We start from the raw sequence: 17,658 nt of genomic DNA on the forward strand, positions 1-17,658 counted from the left end.
GCCTCAACTTCTTGGGATTCTTTCCTGAGTGAGCTGGCACACATGACCCAAGCCTTCATTTCTGAGAAGTGAATCCTTGATAGTCCTGCATGTAGAGATGTCTATGAACTTTCACTACTGCAAATGATGCTAGCAGGAGGTGTCCTAGAAAAGCCTTTAAATTTATTCCTTTTTCTTCCTTCTTGCCTTTTTTATAGCAGCAACCTGATTTCATCTTGTTTTTGTTTTGTTTTGTTTTTTTCTTTTTTGGGCCATACCCGGGGCATATGGAAGTTCCCAGGCTAGTGGTCAAATTGGAGCTACAGCTGCTGGCCTGCGCCACAGCCATAGCAACATGGGATCCAAGCCTCGACCGCAACCTATACCACAGCTCACAGCAATGCTGGATCCTTAACCCACTGGGCGAGACCAGGGAATGGATCCTAGTCGGGTTTGTTAAACCTCTGAGCCACAAAGGGAACTGCAACCTTATTTTATTTTATCTTGATACTGAGGATTAACTGTCTCGTCTAACACCACAAAATCTGGTGGTTTGTTTTGTTTTTTTTTTTTTTTTTGCATGTTCTCCAGGAGTATGAGAAACACCAAATATCCAGGAGGCAATTATAACTTCCAATTTGGTGAAGCAATTTTTGTGTTACCTTATGGAAACATTCCTCTGTTGAAAAGAAACATAGCATGGTGGTTAAGGGCCTGAGCACTGCCTGTGTTCAAATTCCAGCTCCACCGTTTACCACTTCCCTGCATTCAATTTTCTTCTCTTTTCTTTTCTTTTTGCTTTTTAGGGCTTCACTCGTGGCATCTGGAAGTTCCCAGGCTAGGGGTCAAATCTGAGCAAGAGCTTCTGGCCTACACCACAGCAATGTAGAATCCAAGAGCTGTGTCTGTGAGCTACACCACAGCTCACGGCAACTCGGGATCCCCACCTCACTGAGCAAGGCCAGGGATCGAAACTGCATCCTCATCGGTACTAATCGGACTAGTTTCTGCTGCACCACAATGGGAACTCCCTCTGCATTCAGTTTTCTTTCTTTCTTTCTTTTTTTTTTTTTTTTATTTTCCCACTGTACAGCAAGGGGGTCAGGTTATCCTTACATGTATACATTACAATTACATTTTTCCGCCAGCCTTTCTTCTGTTGCAACATGAGTATCTAGACAAAGTTCTCAATGCTATTCAGCAGGATCTCCTTGTAAATCTATTCTAAGTTGTGTCTGATAAGCCCAAGCTCCCGATCCTTAGAAAAGAAAATCATGCATTCAGTTTTCTAATGTGCAAAATGTGGACCATATAGTACTTAACTCGTGGAGTCATGATGATGATTAAGTGAGATATTCTATGCAAGTCACCTAGAACAGTGCCTGTCACAGTGTTTTTAAAATACTATTACCACTGAGTGCTAAACACACAGTGCGCAGATACAAGGAAAGAAAAAAATGAAAACCAATCAAGATCACTAGATGTAACACTGAACTTGTACAACCACTCCCTTTTTCGTGTACACACATTTTCAGATCTTCATTTTCAGTACTGGGGATTATGTTAGGTGGAGAAATAGTACCATATATTTGTTGCTTCCTCAAAGCACACAATTTACCCTACAGAATATTCACCAGTCTCCCAAGATTCCCTCACAATGGGCACTGATTTTTTTATAAAGGTCCATATTCTTGTTCTCCAAGACCATCTATTTCTGAGTGATGGGTACCTGCTGCAATCAATGAATCCTACGGGTATTGATCCATTGTCTTAATTCTTTTCTGTAAAAATATTAATAATTATTATTAATGTTTGAATTATTTGATAAGAAATAATGTATGTGGACTGTCATAATGGCGTATGAGGTGCTATTTAGACACGGATGACCTGTTGAAAAGGAAAGAAAATAATCTTCTCTCCAAGAATAACTTTCTCTTCCAAGGAGGGTAAATCGTTGCCCCTTCATAATGGAAGGGTTCATGGTAATCAGCCTGCCAATAGGAGGCTAGTTGGTCATTTTGAAATATGATATTTTATCAGGGACTAAGGTTGTTGGTTGTTGCCTCTACAAATTGTTGAGAGTAAATCCTCATTTTCAGTCTGTTTCTGTCAGCTCTTGGTTACATGGATATATGGACCTGGTGTTCCATGAGTGAAATAGCAGTCTGTACTGTTCTCCTATTCAGAACTTAGACTCTACTCTGAAGAATGGAATCCCAATACCAGTTTTGCTTTGTTCATGAAAATAATGATCAATGTTTTAGTTTTCTAATATTGTCATAAAAAATTACCACCAATTTGGTGTTTTAGTACAAATTTTTAATCTCAAAATTCTGTAGGTCAGAAATCTGACATGGTCTTATGTATCTAAAAATCAGAGTGTCAGCATAGATGTATTTATTTCTGGAGGCTCTGGGAAAAATCTGTTTCATTGCTCTTTCAAGGTGTTGACAGAGTTCAGTTCCTTGAGGTTTTAGGACTGAGGCCCCCCATTCCCTGGCTGGTGTCAATTAAAGGCTATTCTCAGTATTTAGAGTCCCCGGCATCCCTTAGCTTGTGCCTCCTCTATCTATCTTTGTCTTTTTTTTTTTTTTTTTTTTTTTTTTTGCTATTTCTTGGGCCGCTCCCGCGGCATATGGAGGTTCCCAGGCTAGGGGTTGAATCGGAGCTGCAGCCACCGGCCTATACCAGAGCCACAGCAACGCAGGATCCGAGCCGCGTCTGCAACCTACACCACAGCTCACGGCAACGCCGGATCGTTAACCCACTGAGCAAGGGCAGGGACCGAACCCGCAACCTCATGGTTCCTAGTCGGATTCGTTAACCACTGCGCCACGACGGAAACTCCCTCCTCTATCTATCTTTGAATCCAGCAATTGTGGGTGGAGTTCATTTCACACTTTGAAGGTCTCCTGCCTCTGCTGTCACATTCCACAGGCTCTTCTTTCAGGAAATATTCTCCACTTTTAAGGACATAAGTGATTTTATTGCTTCCAACAGGATCCTGGAGGATAATCTTCCAGGCTCAAGATCTAGAGCCTCAACCGCACTTGCAAAATTTCTTTTGCTAAGTAGCGAAACATAATAGACTCCAAGGATTAGAGTATGAGCATCTCTGAAGACCATTATTTTGTCTACCAGAAACAAGTACCATAGAAGAAAGCTAATATCTCATTCTGTGCAGTAGGCAACATTGATGATTATTCACAAGGGACACAATATTATCACACAAATCCTCAAACGTCGATCCTTCCAACTCCTAAATCATTCGGCTAAACACTAGTCACCATCTTGTCCCTTAACTCAGTTTATCACTCTTTCTAGGCAAAGTGGAAAAAGAGCTGTCCTGGTCAAGGAGAGTTAAGACATCTCTGAGAAAGTCATAAAGGTGTGCATTTGTCCCATCAAGTGAAAGAAAATTGCTTCTAGTGTCCTCATTTGTTGGAAATTGAGGAGAAAAAAAGCATTTGTCAGATTAATAACTCCATACCCAATATCAAGGGCTGTACTGATTTGTTCTAATAAGGAGACCATGAAAGGAAAAGTACCTGCAGTTAGAGTCATACATTATTAAGCTGACAATAATCCACTGCCATTTTCCAAGGTTCATCTACCCTTGGCAGGATAAACCAAGGGACCAAATGGGCCTGTGAATTGGAATGTTTTTCAAGTATTTGATGTTGACAGTGAATTCCATGATTCCTCTAAGGATAGGGTTTGTGTTTTGATTTATTATTTTGGTATGAATCATAAAGGGTAGAGGCTTCCTACCCTTCCTACCTTCCTCTGGTCCCTTTCTGCTTGATATCCTTCTCTCCATTGGTAAAAGGGACTGACAGAGGATTATTGCTGTGTGTATTTTTTTTTTTCATTTATTTGCATGAGTTTTGATTCTCATTGGTCCACTACCATGATTTGGGTCAAAACCCCACTTGTCACCTTGTCTTGCATAAACATACATTCTGGTTATTAGATCACTGTGAAGCCCTGAGTATCCAGGCAGTAGTATCAGTTCAGGCCTGATATGTAATATACATAAAAGATTTAGAAACTTATGTTTTTCAGTAGGTAACCATCCACAGCTACATTTGGCATATAGGAGAAAGATCCCAAATGCACACTTGAAAATTTTTGCAGAACTTTTCCTCAAGTGTACCCAGTTTTCTTTTCATTCGCTGGTTTCTGCTTTTTTGAACTTGAGTCTAGGAATTGGGTAAAGGATCAGGACTCCCAAAACCCAAGGGCAAAGTGAGGCCTCTGCTTTCAAGGTAATGTTCATAAAGTGGGACTTAACAGGTATGGCAGAAAAAGTGATGGTCACAAATATTCTCCCTGCTTCATCCATTTCCCTGCTCTCCTTGTACTCAAGTGCTCTCATGTGATTAGTTCTGTTCAACAGACTCTGAGCAGAAGTAACAGGTGAAACCTCTGGGCCAAATCCCAGAAAAGCAGGTATAAGTTCTCCAAATAGTCTCATCCCCTACCATGGAGACTATGAAATCAGATCACAAGGTGGGGCAAGCTCAGTCACTAAGTCACTGCATGACCAATAGCCCTGGAGAGATACCCAGACTTGTAGCACTCTGTGTAAATGAGAAATCAACTTTGAAGTGCTGAGCCACTGATACTTGGAGGTCATTTTATTAGCACAGCATCTCCTCATTCATTTGGGAACTAGTTCTGACAGTCAAGGGACTTCATGAACAATCAACTACCATCAGTGATCTTGTGGGTTAGACCATTTTATTTACCATAATGCCATTTCTTTCTGTTATGGTAATTAAGCTCATCCTACCTCTTCTAGTTAAATTTCTCTGCTTTTTTGGTCCATTCTGAAATCCTTACATCAATTGAAACCAGGGAGCCCATTTATCTGCAGTACCTTCCTTAACATCTCTGGACCACAAAGAACAGCTAACCAGAGTGTTTTTCAAAGATGTCCCTACTTGTCTTACTAATGTCTATCTCAAGGCTTCAATGAGGAGACATTTTATTCTGGGGACTCCCCAGGGACTTAGGGAGTGGGTGGTGGCATTGTGATTAATTTATTTTCTCTCCAGATTCAAATTTCTCTTATCTAAATTTGGTCAAAATATTTGGTATTTCAATTTTATTTAGTGAGGGTCAGCATTGAACATAGGGGTTCATTAACCAGTTATACAAACTTTCAATCCATACCAGCAAGCATACAAAAACTAGGCTCTCTAGTAAGTTTGTCCATGTTAATATATTGGTCCAACCCGAAGTTATGTTTCTTCCAACTTGGTGAAGACACTCTAAATTCATTCCCATACACATTCCAAAGACTTCTGCAGATATAAATGGACAAAGTCCTACAATTCTTTTGGGATAAATTCTTGTCTTCTTTGATTTCATTTATTGCTTTCTCTGTAGAGCATGCTGTGATCTAATTTAACCATAGTGTTGGAGAAGAGAGGGATTGGAAGTGGTCAGAGAGGGTAGATCAAAAGGAAAATTGTCTTGTTTTTGTAGGGTAACTCTCTTAGACATGGACATAGGAAGGTTGTTTCCAAGGGCATGGGAAGTTCAGTGATGGGTAGGGGTTCTGGATACCAAGATAGCTCCCAATCCTGCTATATATTTTAATCTAGCATTTCCATGTTCTCGTCTTTCTTGATCCCAACTAAAGAGACATTACAAGTTAGTTAATTCAACAGATGTCACAATTTGGCAATCTGCAGGGGAAAAAAATAATCTCTGATAAACTTGGTTTTCACTTATCTTGATCCTAAAGATACAACTGAAAAAGATACTCTTTCACGCTTCTCATAGAAAGCCTGAGAATTTAGACGTTTATAAATGCATTGTTTTCTTTTAAAAATCATTAAATGCCAAGATAAGTAGCTCCCTTACCCTGTAGTCCTTTTGCTTTAGCAGCAAATGTCTCCCAAGCACTGCCCTCCACGAGCATTTACACTTGAACTGTTTTGCTGCTGTGTGCCATAAACTAGAATTCTCTCCTGGAATAGTAATGGAGTGTTCACTGCCTTCTACTATAGACTAGATAGCCAATCCCACTTTGCATAATTTATTGGAGATGTGTTAATTACAATGTGCTTCCTATGTGCCAGGCACTGTTCTGAGTAGCTTTCACATATTAACTCTTTAAGCATTAACACAACCCAACTGCTATTATCCCCACTTAACAATGAGGAACTGATATTCATAGAGGCTAGTTCATAGATCTTGTAAGTGACAAAGCTGGAAATTTAAATGCAGGGACTCTGGTTCCGCCATGTTTTAAACCACTGTGCTTTGCTGCCTCTCAGTTTGAAAGTGGATTCTTATCAGTTGGTTTGCTGTCATTTTGTAAGAAATGGAAACTAACTTTTGCTATCTTAACAAAAAGATGTTTTATTAGAAGGTCATCACAATTGACAGAAGCAGTCTAGGAGAGGAGTCTTGGATAAAAAACAGGACTGAGCTGAGATCCCTATAGTGGGCCAAGGAGAAAGAAGCACAATAACTGTTCTGTGGGGGAAAAACTCTGGCCAGGACATTATTCTTGTCATTACATCTGCCATCACTGCTGACTTCATGATAGAGTTCTAACCACTCTATCATCATATTGCCACTTTCTCAAGTGCAAGATTTCAAGGCAAAAGCCTTTGATGTGCTGAGCTTATTCACCTGTCTATACTGTGGCTGCCAAGGAATGAGGGAAGGGGGGATTGAAAGTTTTTGGCTTCTCTAGTGGGAGGTAGGTGAAGCCCAGTTTTTTGTTTTTTGTTTTTTTTTGCTTTTCAGGGCTGCATTCGTGGCATATGGAGGTTCCCAGGCTAGGGGTCAAATTGGAGCTGCAGCTGCTGGCTTACACCACAGCCACAGCAATGCAGGATCCGAGCTGTGTCTACAACCTACACAAGAGCTCACAACAACGCCAGATCCTTAACCCACTGAGTGAGGCCAGGGATTGAACTCACAACCTCATAGTTCCTAGTCAGAATCCTTTTTTTTTTTTTTGTCTTTTGTCTTTTTTGTTGTTGTTGTTGTTGTTGTTGTTGCTATTTCTTGGGCCGCTCCCGCGGCATATGGAGGTTCCCAGGCTAGGGGTTGAATCGGAGCTGTAGCCACTGGCCTACGCCAGAGCCACAGCAACTTGGGATCCGAGCCGCGTCTGCAACCTACACCACAGCTCACGGCAACGCCGGATCGTTAACCCACTGAGCAAGGGCAGGGACCGAACCCGCAACCTCATGGTTCCTAGTCGGATTCGTTAACCACTGCGCCACGACGGGAACTCCCAGAATCCTTTTTTTTGGGGGGGGGGGGTCTTTTTGTCTTTTCTAGGGCCACACACACGGCATATGGAGGTTCCCATGCTAGGGGTCTAATCAGAACTATAGACACCAGCCTACACCAGAGCCATAGAAACTCGGGATCCAAGCCACCTCTGTGACCTACACCACAGCTCATGGCAACACTGGGTCCTTAACCCACTGAGTGAAGCCAGGATCGAACCTGCAACCTCATGGTTCCTGGTCAGATTCATTAACCACTGAGCCACAGCAGGAACTCCCCTAGTCAGATTCCTTTCCGCTGCACCATGATGGGAACTGCAACTCCAGCTTTAAAATGAGACTAAATACAATGGGAGGAAATCTTACAAATAGGAAAAATGTTGCTTGACAGGCATCAAATACAAACTGCTTACTACCACTTGTAAAGACGAATTGTGACCCTACAATCTCATTTCTCTCTGAGTACACAAAAAAACAAGGAATAGCCATTGCTTAGCCTTCTTACCTCCAAATCTCTCCCAAGTTCACTTAAGAGCTGGATAGACTTCACTAAACCAACCATTCCTGCCCCCATCCTTGAAACACAGCAGGCTAGATGAATATTCTAGGCTCAGGCCATTTAATGTGAGGTTATTTTTTCCAAAAACTTTGTAAACCCAAGACACACCCTAGACTATTCTGAGCTTGGTGCTATTTCTCATATTCCTTTGTAGTATTGGTTACCCACAGTCTCAGTAGTCCCAGATCAAGCCCCAAACCACTGAACTCAGCCCATATGGACTTCAAATAAAATCTGGTGCACTAGACTCAGAAACTGGCCCTTAAGATGCTTTGAGCTGTCTAAGTTATCAAAATAGGCCAATTGCCTAGTCTCTAACAGTCTCTTTCCCCAGTCCCAAACCTCCTAGAAATACTATAAAAAGAAACATCAAGGCATAGACTCGGGTGAGTCGGTAGATAGATATAATTGGAAAATAACTGAGAAGATCCTATTTTTATGTCTTTCCAACATTGGTTTGGAAAAAAATCTTGCTTAACAGCTGTGGCTACTCAGAGCTCTGTCCACTTGTCCTCAGGAGTAAATTCAGGGGAGCACAGAAGCTCTGCCTGTGAAAAGCTGACACAAACAAATGTGGACTCAAACTTTGGGCTTTGGCTTCCCTACTCTTCCCATCCTTGTCTCCTCTTAAGGTTGCCTTTCTCTGTGAGTAGTAGGTAGAGCCCTGAACTGACTAGTTGTTTTCAGGGTGAGGAATTATCGACTGTGCTTTTCAAAGCCTAGGCTCTTTGCATTATGGCTCATCTACCTACTATCTCATAAACTCACTGGGACTCCCATGGACTAGGGTCTGCTTTCCCATAAAACATTGCCCAACAGATACCTAAAACACCCTTAGGGTCTAGTAATCTCGTGATGAGAGTGTTTTAGCTTGAATATAAAATAGATCATGAGTAAGGAGAAAGAAAATAGCTCCAATTAAAAGAAAAACACTTCCCAAACTACTCCATCTTCAGAGTGCTGCCCTCCTTATTTTGGAAACATTCAGTATTCCTAGACTGCCCGTTCACCTACTCTTTGCCCACTTACCCTACAAAGAACTCAACCTGTCAACATCTGCAGTCAGTCTTTCAGTGCCCAACCACAAACAAGAGGATGGGACTTATGAAACCTACTGAATGAATGAACAAGGTTCTTCATTCATAAATATTAATAAACAGCCACTAGATATGACTAAAACCTATGATAGGAGATAAAGCTACAAGGTGAACAAGAAGACTTGACCATAAATGAAAGAAAGATGATAAGGGAGCCCAAGAGCTTGATATACATTTCAGAGAACATGGCAACCATAAAAGAATGCAAACAAAAAACAAAAAAGGACTAAGAAATCTTTATTAATATTATTATTATTATTATTATTTTTCTTTTTAGGGCCACACCCACCACATATAGAGTTTCCCAGGCTAGGGGTTGAATTGGAGCCACAGCTACCAGCCTACGCCACAGTCACAGAAATGCCGTATCTGAGCTGTGTCTGCAACCTACACCCCAGCTCATGGCAATGCCAGATCCTTAACCCACTGAGCAAGGCCTGGGATTGAACCTGTGTCCTCAGGGATACTAGTCAGATTTGGTAGCCACTGAGCCACAACGGGAACTCCTACTATTATTTTTAACTGTGAAAAAAAATCAGTGATCCAGTAAATAATAAAATGGTCATGGCTGAAAACAAAGTTGGGTACTTGAAAGGTAACAGTCAAGAAAACCAACTATAAATAATGAATGGAAAACCTTACAGAAAAGTTGAGACTTGGTGAATAGAGTTAAATTCTTCATAAAAGAATTTCCAGAAAAGAAGAATGGAGAAAATAAAGAAGAATAACAGAAGAATAGTTTACGGAGCCAAAGGAAGGTATACACCAGCAATAATATTTATTTTTTCCAAGTTTTCTTAAATTTTTGTCTTATTGTTGATATACACTGTTCTTATTTTCTCTTCCCTTAATTATCTCTGTTTCTTCTGTGGTTAGTTCTGTTTACTCCCTAAGTGTGAGCAGAATAGATTTTAACAAGAGCCACACCAGACTTCTAGTTCCAATCTAGATGAAATAGCTGGTATTGGAATTATACTCCTGCTATAGACAACTATGAAAAAATGGCCAAAAAATGAAAACAAAAATCTTTTATTTGTAGGCATTAGAGAACAAGAATAGCAGAAAAAAATGCAGGAAATTAGTCCATTATTTATACTCACATTGTTCCTGAAGGCATTTTCCAAACTGAGGTGCAGGAAGCCCAAGCAGAGAGTGGTAGTTTACTCCAGCAGAAGAGACGTTCACACTGTAGACATGCCAAGAGAGCTACTAATTGGAAGGTTTTGTCACAGGTAAGAAAGGATCTCCAGGTGAGTCCCAAAAATCTAAATAATATTTTCTTGTTCCTTGGACAATTTCTAAACTATTCATGCACAGGAAGACACCCTGGAAGAAGAGCTGCAGGTTGGGAGGTAAAGATTGGAAGTGTGACATAAATAGAACAGAAATATCTTGGTGAAACTCATAGGCTTTCAGTCAAGAACTAAAAATGTCATATCCTAGTAAATAGGAAGTGGAAAAGGTTAGGAGCCATAGCTACATCCTGAGTCATACGAAATTGAGGTTAACCTGCTTAACAAATCCTAAAATTAATCCTCTACAGTTTAAAAGTGATCTTCTGGTAATTTTTTTCTTTTACATTAAATTAATTTTAATTAAGTTTTAATGAACATGCAATAAGGCATTTTAGCAAGTCATTTTTAATCATAAAGTTTTATGAGTTTTCACAAATGTTTGCATCCATATAATTACCACTCCCAAAAAGATATTGATTTTTATCACCTCAAATTTTCTTTGTGACTTTTTGCAGACAATGACCCCTTCTTTTCCTCTGGATCCAGAAATCCACTAATCTGCTTTTCATCAGTAGGTAAATTTTGCCTGTTTTTTAAAATATCCTTTTGTATCCGGTTTCCTTTGGTCACCAAAATGTTTTTGAGATTGTCTATACCATTGTGTATATTAGAAGTTTATTTCTTTTTATCGCTGCGTAGTTTTGCATCATATAAATAAACTGCAGTAGTTTACCCATTGATAGACATTTAGTTATTTTCATTTTTGCTTTAGTGAATAAAGCAGCTATAAACATTCATATACAACTTTTTGTGGACATATTTTTTCATTCATTTTGGATAAATACTTAGTAGGGCAGTTTCTTTGTTACAGGGTAGGTACAGGTTTAACTAAACAGGAAACTTGCAGACGGTTTTTCAGAATGGTTTTGCCATTTTACACTCTAGGTAGCAAACGCGTGGGAATTCCAGTTGTTTCACATTCTTGTCAACATTTAGCACGGTAAGATTTTTAAATTTTAGCCACTCTAATGGATGTGGAATACCATCCCACTTGGGTTTTAACTTACACTTTTCCCTGATGAATAATAATATTGCGTATTCAGTATTTTAAGTGGTTTGGTTATTGTATACCTTCTTTTGCGAAGCTCTCTTCAAATATCTTGCCCATGTTTTAAAATTGTGTTGTTTATTGAGCTGTAATCCTTCTTTATGTACCCTAGATGCAAGCTGTTTCACAGATATATGTATTGCAAATATCTTCTCTCAATCTATGGCCTTTTGAATTTTTCTTAATGGAATCTTTTGAAGAAAAGAAATTTAAAATTTTGATGGAATCGTATTTATAATTTTTTTCTTGTATCATTTGTTTTTGCTCCATTGAAGAAACTTTTGCCTAAACTTAGATCATAAGGATTTTTCTTCTCTGCTTTCTCCTAGAGGTCTCTGGTTTTAGCTTTTACACTTAGGTTCATAATCCATTTTGAGTAAATATTTGTTCATCTTGTGAGTAAAAGGATGAGGTTCACTTTTATCCAAACATATATCCTGTTTCTATTGAGCACATACATTTTCCCTAGTGAATTTTTGACGTTCCATTTGTTTCTATTTTATAATTTCAATTAGTATCATTATTATGATTATGATTTCCTCTAAGTTCTTGAGCTTTTAAAATAAAAGTACTTTCAATTATTTGCTGGTTCTATTATTTTTATTATTTCTGACTCTGCTTTTTTAACTGATTTTTTTCCTAATTATGAGTTGCATTATCCTGCTCCTTGATGTGTCTATTAAATTATGATTGGCACTGGGAATGCTGTGCTGTTAAATGACTGAATTGTGTTATTATCCTTAAAAAGCATCTATCTTGGGGTGAGGAGGCAGCTAAATTGCTCATTCCTCTTGATCCTTTTGAGGCATTTTGAAGAGTTTTGCATGGACACATCTTTAATTGACCTGCTAACAACATATGTTTTTTGGGGGAGCTCTATGTAATATCCTGGGTGTTCAGCAAGGTCACTCCACTATCACTGGCCAGATTTTGAAAGGCTTCCAGCCCTATGTGAATTCTGGAAGTTTTTTTTTTTTAGCTAATCACAAACTAAAAGTGGTCATTTCCCCAGCATCAAGGGATTTTATTTGATGATGTATAATTAGTATTCAGGTAAGAAATCAAGAACACCCCGTGAAGATTTCTGAAGCTCTCTTGCATAGCTCTCTCCTCTACGGTAATACACCCTGCAAATTCTAGCCACCTTGGACTCCCAGAAATCTTACTTATGCATCTCCAACGCAGCAAAACCCCTTTCATTTGCTTGAGATTCTTTTCCTTTGAAAAAGTCCGGAAGAAGCCTAGGGTGAATAGGGCTTAAGAGACTTGTAGGACATAGTCTAAAAGTATAATATATATGCCCTTAATTTGCCAGAAGTGTGGATACATAAAGAAATGAGACAATATTTGGAGAAATAGCAACTGAGAATTTTCCACTTCTGATGAAAGCCATTAATCTAAAGATTCAAAAAGCTCAGGCAGAATACATCTTTCTAACAAACCTTACATTTAGGCATATAAAAGTCAAAATGTTGAAAATCAAGGACAAGAAGAGTGTCTTAAAACAGCGAAAAAAGATTAAAAAAAGAGCAACAATAATATTCCTGATTTTTCAACATTAAAAAGACAGAAAGCACTGGAATGACATATTTAAAGCTCTAAAATAAATGAATAGAACTGTGAACTTACAATCATATACTCCATCAAATATATCCTTTTAAAATGTGGGCAAAATAAAGGTATTTCAATATAAAATACTAAATTACTCATATTCAGCAGACCCATATGATAATAAAGAATGAGGAAAAATGAAAGGCTAAAGGAAAGCAATACAAATGAAAAGCCAAAACATCAGGAAGGAATAAAGAGTACTGAAAAGACTAAATAAGTAGGTAAATATAAATTTAACACTGACTTTTAAAAACAACAGTTATAAAAATGTCATATTTAAAACTTATAAAAGACTATCGGACAACAAAAGCACAAAGTGAGTGAAGGGAAATCCATGGAGTTAAACTGTTATAAGTTTATTGTATTATTTGAAAATTAGTATAAGTATTAACTTAATACAATGTAGTAAATCAAAGATAAATATTGAAATCTTCAGTATTTAAAGGTAATTTTTAAAAAATCTCCATATAAAAGAAGAATAAAAGAAGATACAAGTAAAAAAGGAAAAAAAAAGTGAAAAACTGAAGAATGAATAAACTTGATTGATTTGAAAGGGAGAAATAAAGTAAGAATTAAAAAAAAACAAAGAAAATAGAGAACAGAACACAAAAAATACAATGAAAGACAATGCTGACTGGATCAGTAATTATATTGTTTAACTGGTTTTACTATAACTGCAAATCATTAAGCAGTGTAATTAAAAGACAAAGCTTATAAGAATGGATAAACAAACTTCAACTATATGCTATTTATAAATGGTACTCTTCATTAAAAGTCACTGAAAATTGAAAATAAAAAATAGTAAAGGATATTCTATGTAATTACTAACTCAAAGTAAGCTGATGTAACCCACTGTATAAAATTAAGTCAAGCAGACTTTAAGGCAAATATACATATAACATTTTATGTAATATGTATAATTATATGTCATTTCATTCTGTAATGGCAAAAAGTCCATTTGAATAGAATAGTAAAATACGGCTTAATTTGTGTGCACGCAATAACGTAGTTTCAAAATATATAAAACCAAAGTTGACAGAACTAGGAGCAGAGGTAGATGAATATACAAACAGCTGTCAGTGGGATAGACGACAACCAACGTGCAGGTAAATGAAGATACTTTAGGATACTTCAGAGGGTAGCACCAGGGGAGCCATGGACCAGTGGCTTCATGCCTATCATCATGTCATTTGAGTCCCAGAATACAGATGATATTCTGGGGAGACGGGTTCAAAAGAAACTCAGAGTTGACTGACCTAAATAAACCCCAAATGACTGAGCAAACCCTAAAGTGAGATTGCTAGAATTGACAAGATTCTATTTTCAGTTGCCAGACAAAAGGCGGAATTGAAATACAGATTAATTAGAGTTACAGAAAATAAGAGACTCACTATCTTTTGCATAATCCAAAATGTGGCTATAACATTCCAAACCCATCTAGTTCTATTATTAAAAATGATAAGCGTATGGCCCACTGAGTTAAAAGAATAAAGTAGATCTATAGGTACTATCATAGAAAGATGTTGACAATATATTAATTTGTGAAAAATGTGCACAATGGTAAGTATAGTAAGATACCAATTATATAAAAATATACATACACATTCATTCACGTATAAACGTACACACACACACACACACAGGGTTTTAATGATGATTATTCCTGAGGAGAGGTATTTGAGGGGAACATACGCCAAAACAGGATACCTTTACTTTTTAATAATGAATTTCTGTACTGTTGGACATTTTCTTTTAAAAGAGCGCACTAGCAAACATTACTTACATGTACTTTTTTTAAAATTAGCCAATGCACATGACACAGAGCGGGCAGTCAATAAATGATCACTACTATTGAAAGAAGGTAACTATGACTGAGCTGTACTATGCGGCAGGAGTTAGATAAATAACTTCCACAGAAATTGTCTGCTCTAACCCTCCCCAGCTGCTAAATGCAAGAGCCAAACACCAAACCCCATCTCTTGATCCTCGGCTGATTTTCTTCCTACCACACTTGGCTTTATCTTCTTTAGCAACATGCTCACCCCAGATATCTGGGGCGGCTCTAACTCTGCTGCAGCAAAAAGAGCCACTTTGACATGACAGTGGCCTGTTCCAGGGTGGGAGTGGAAACCAGAGGAGCCCTGGCACTGCCTGGGGGGACAGAGGGGTGCAGGCAGCGGGCCCAGTGCAATTAGAGGTGGATTAAGAGGGAAACAGTGTGGGGGCCAGGCGCGATGTGTTTTTGCCGTCTTGTCTGGGATTAGTAGTAATATATCTGCTGGTGTGATGGACACATCTGCTTTCGTTTATTCTGAGCCCTGTCAAGTTCACAGGGCTGGATTAAAGCAAAATCACGCTGAGTGAACATTGCTAATTTAGTGACTTTTTTTTTTTTTTCCCCTCGCTTTTTCTTCCTCATCTTCAAATTTTAATGTGAATGCTGCATGAAGCCATTGCTTTCCAATATGATGATTTGGGAAAAGGAAACTCAAATTCACATACCCTGAAGGGGAGGGGAGATGAGGACGCCTGGCTGGACCCAGAACGTGGAGCTGGAAGGTCAGGTCCATATACAGAGGGGAAGAAGAAGAGAAAGGAGAGAAAATGAGGCTGGAGGGGAGGAGAGGAAATGTGAATTTCCAGTGTACTTCCTGGGAGGTAGAGATCTGGAACACCTCCCCCTTAAAGCAACAAATAACGGTCTTCTCCCACAACAAAGCAGAAAGCCCAGTAGTGTATATTACAGCCCACAGTTCTCTCCCACCTCCCAGAGGAGCAGGCTTTTCCTCTCTTTTGTCCTATCCTTGAGGCTGCTTCCTGGGTCCCTCAGCCTCCCCAGGACTGGATACTTCTGTGCAAAATGACTTCAGGAGCTGCTCACAGTTGCCTCGGTTACCGGTGCAGCCTCTCATCTCTGAAGCAGGTTCTCAACAAGTTAGCGAGCTGTAGTTCACACCTAGTACACCCCTCTGACGCAGGCTCTAGTTACTCCATCATTTCTTGCTGGCTGCCCAAGTTCTGTCTCTTAATGTTGAGTCAAACGGCTCCCTTCACAGCCTCTGTAATCCTATCTTAGAGAATCTGTCTTTTCTTGGTTTCTGCCCAGAACGCTATTTATCAAAGTCATGTCTTCAGGCACTTTTGCTTGGTCTAGACAAGATCTTGGAATTTTCTTCTCTCTCCACCCTGCTTAGGTTTTTCTAGACAATATGCTCCTTTCTGCTGTCCTTGGGTATTTGCTTTGCAACAACTCATTCTGTCGATTCCTCTTCAGTTTCTTATATTTTTCCCAACTTCCTTCTCCTTTTAACATCTTCAAGGCAGAAACATCTTTTGGCCACACTTGCAGCATGGGGAAATTCCAGGGCCAGGGATCGAACCCGAGCCACTGCAGTGCTAACACCGGATCCTTCATCTGCTGAGCCACCAGGGAACTCCAAGACAGCAACATTTTTATTTACCAAGAAGAAACATTACAGGAAAAAACACCTTTCTCTTTTTGAAATGTTATAGCCAGATGTAGAAATAGTAAATGAGGTCTAGGAATAAATGCCAGAATGCCAGATAAAGGGGATTAAGGTATGAACAATCTCTAAAAGCGTAAAAAAATCAAGCTGAAAGTCAACATGGTGTCTTGGGACAAAGCAAGGAGATGGCAGGGATTAGGCTAAGATTAGGAGCACTGAAGAAGAGACAGAGCCGATCTCAAACAAGAAAGGGTCAGGGGAGTGGCAGGAGGCAGGGCTGTAGCGACTGAGGAATTGAATCTCTTTTACTTTCTCCTAGGCTTGGGACGTCAAGAGCCTCAGAGTGCTGTTTGCCTTCTCCCCAGCCCTATCTAGGCCAGCGAGGACCCTTGTGGCATAGTCCCTCTGACTCCTGGTCTCCTCCATCTCTAGCAAAACAAAAGGCACTTGCAAAGGGCTAAATCAAATTCACCTTCAGAACCAGCAGAATCTGGCTAATGTGATTTCAAGCTTCCCCCTCCCTTCCCCTAGAGCTCGCCACCTTCTTGCTGAAGTCTCAAATTCTTTTAACAAGGGAAAAAGTCTTTCATGCCACAATTAGGGATAAAAGACATAAAATGCAAACGCCTGGCTGAGCTCCAGTCAGAGAATAATCAATCAATCCTTGGAATATAAATTACTAATATCAGATTCTTTCCTGGTATGATAGAGAGAGGAAGGTTAAAATAGCAGGATGATATTGACATCTGAAATGGGGGTTGCCAAGGAGATGGGAGCTGAGGAGGGGGGAATCCCTTCCAGGTACATAACACCTTAAGGTTTGAATTACGTGTGTGTGTGTGTGTGTGTGTGTGTGTTTTGTATGCTTTGAGCCACTACTGCTCACAGCTCTGGAGGCAGGCATTTGTATCCTACTCATCAAGCATAGGAGCAAACTGAGGCCCAGACAGTTCAATAACCATTGCCTGGACCAGTGGCTGCTAAACTAGAGATCTTTACTTTGCATTTGAACCTAAGGTTCTGACTGCAAGCCCAGTGATCTTTAAAATATACCAAATCTGCAGAAAGAAACTGGCAGCAAAAGAAACACCCTACCAATTTTTACAATTTTGGCTGAGACTTGTTGACTTTCAAATGGGGGAATGACACATGAATCTGTGCATAGAGTCACTTTAGGATGGAGCTGCCAAGGCAAGTAGCCTGCTTTGCATGATTTATGAAGACTTAAAAAAAAGAGAGAGAGAGAGAGAGAGAGAGAAAGAGAGAAAGAGGCTGAGTGTTGACTTTGTCAAAAAAATAAAAAATAAAAAGGAGTTTCATTTTCTGGGAATTTGCTATTT

Source organism: Phacochoerus africanus, chromosome 11 (genome assembly GCF_016906955.1).
Source record: "Phacochoerus africanus isolate WHEZ1 chromosome 11, ROS_Pafr_v1, whole genome shotgun sequence".
Classification (NCBI taxonomy): Eukaryota; Metazoa; Chordata; class Mammalia; order Artiodactyla; family Suidae; genus Phacochoerus; species Phacochoerus africanus.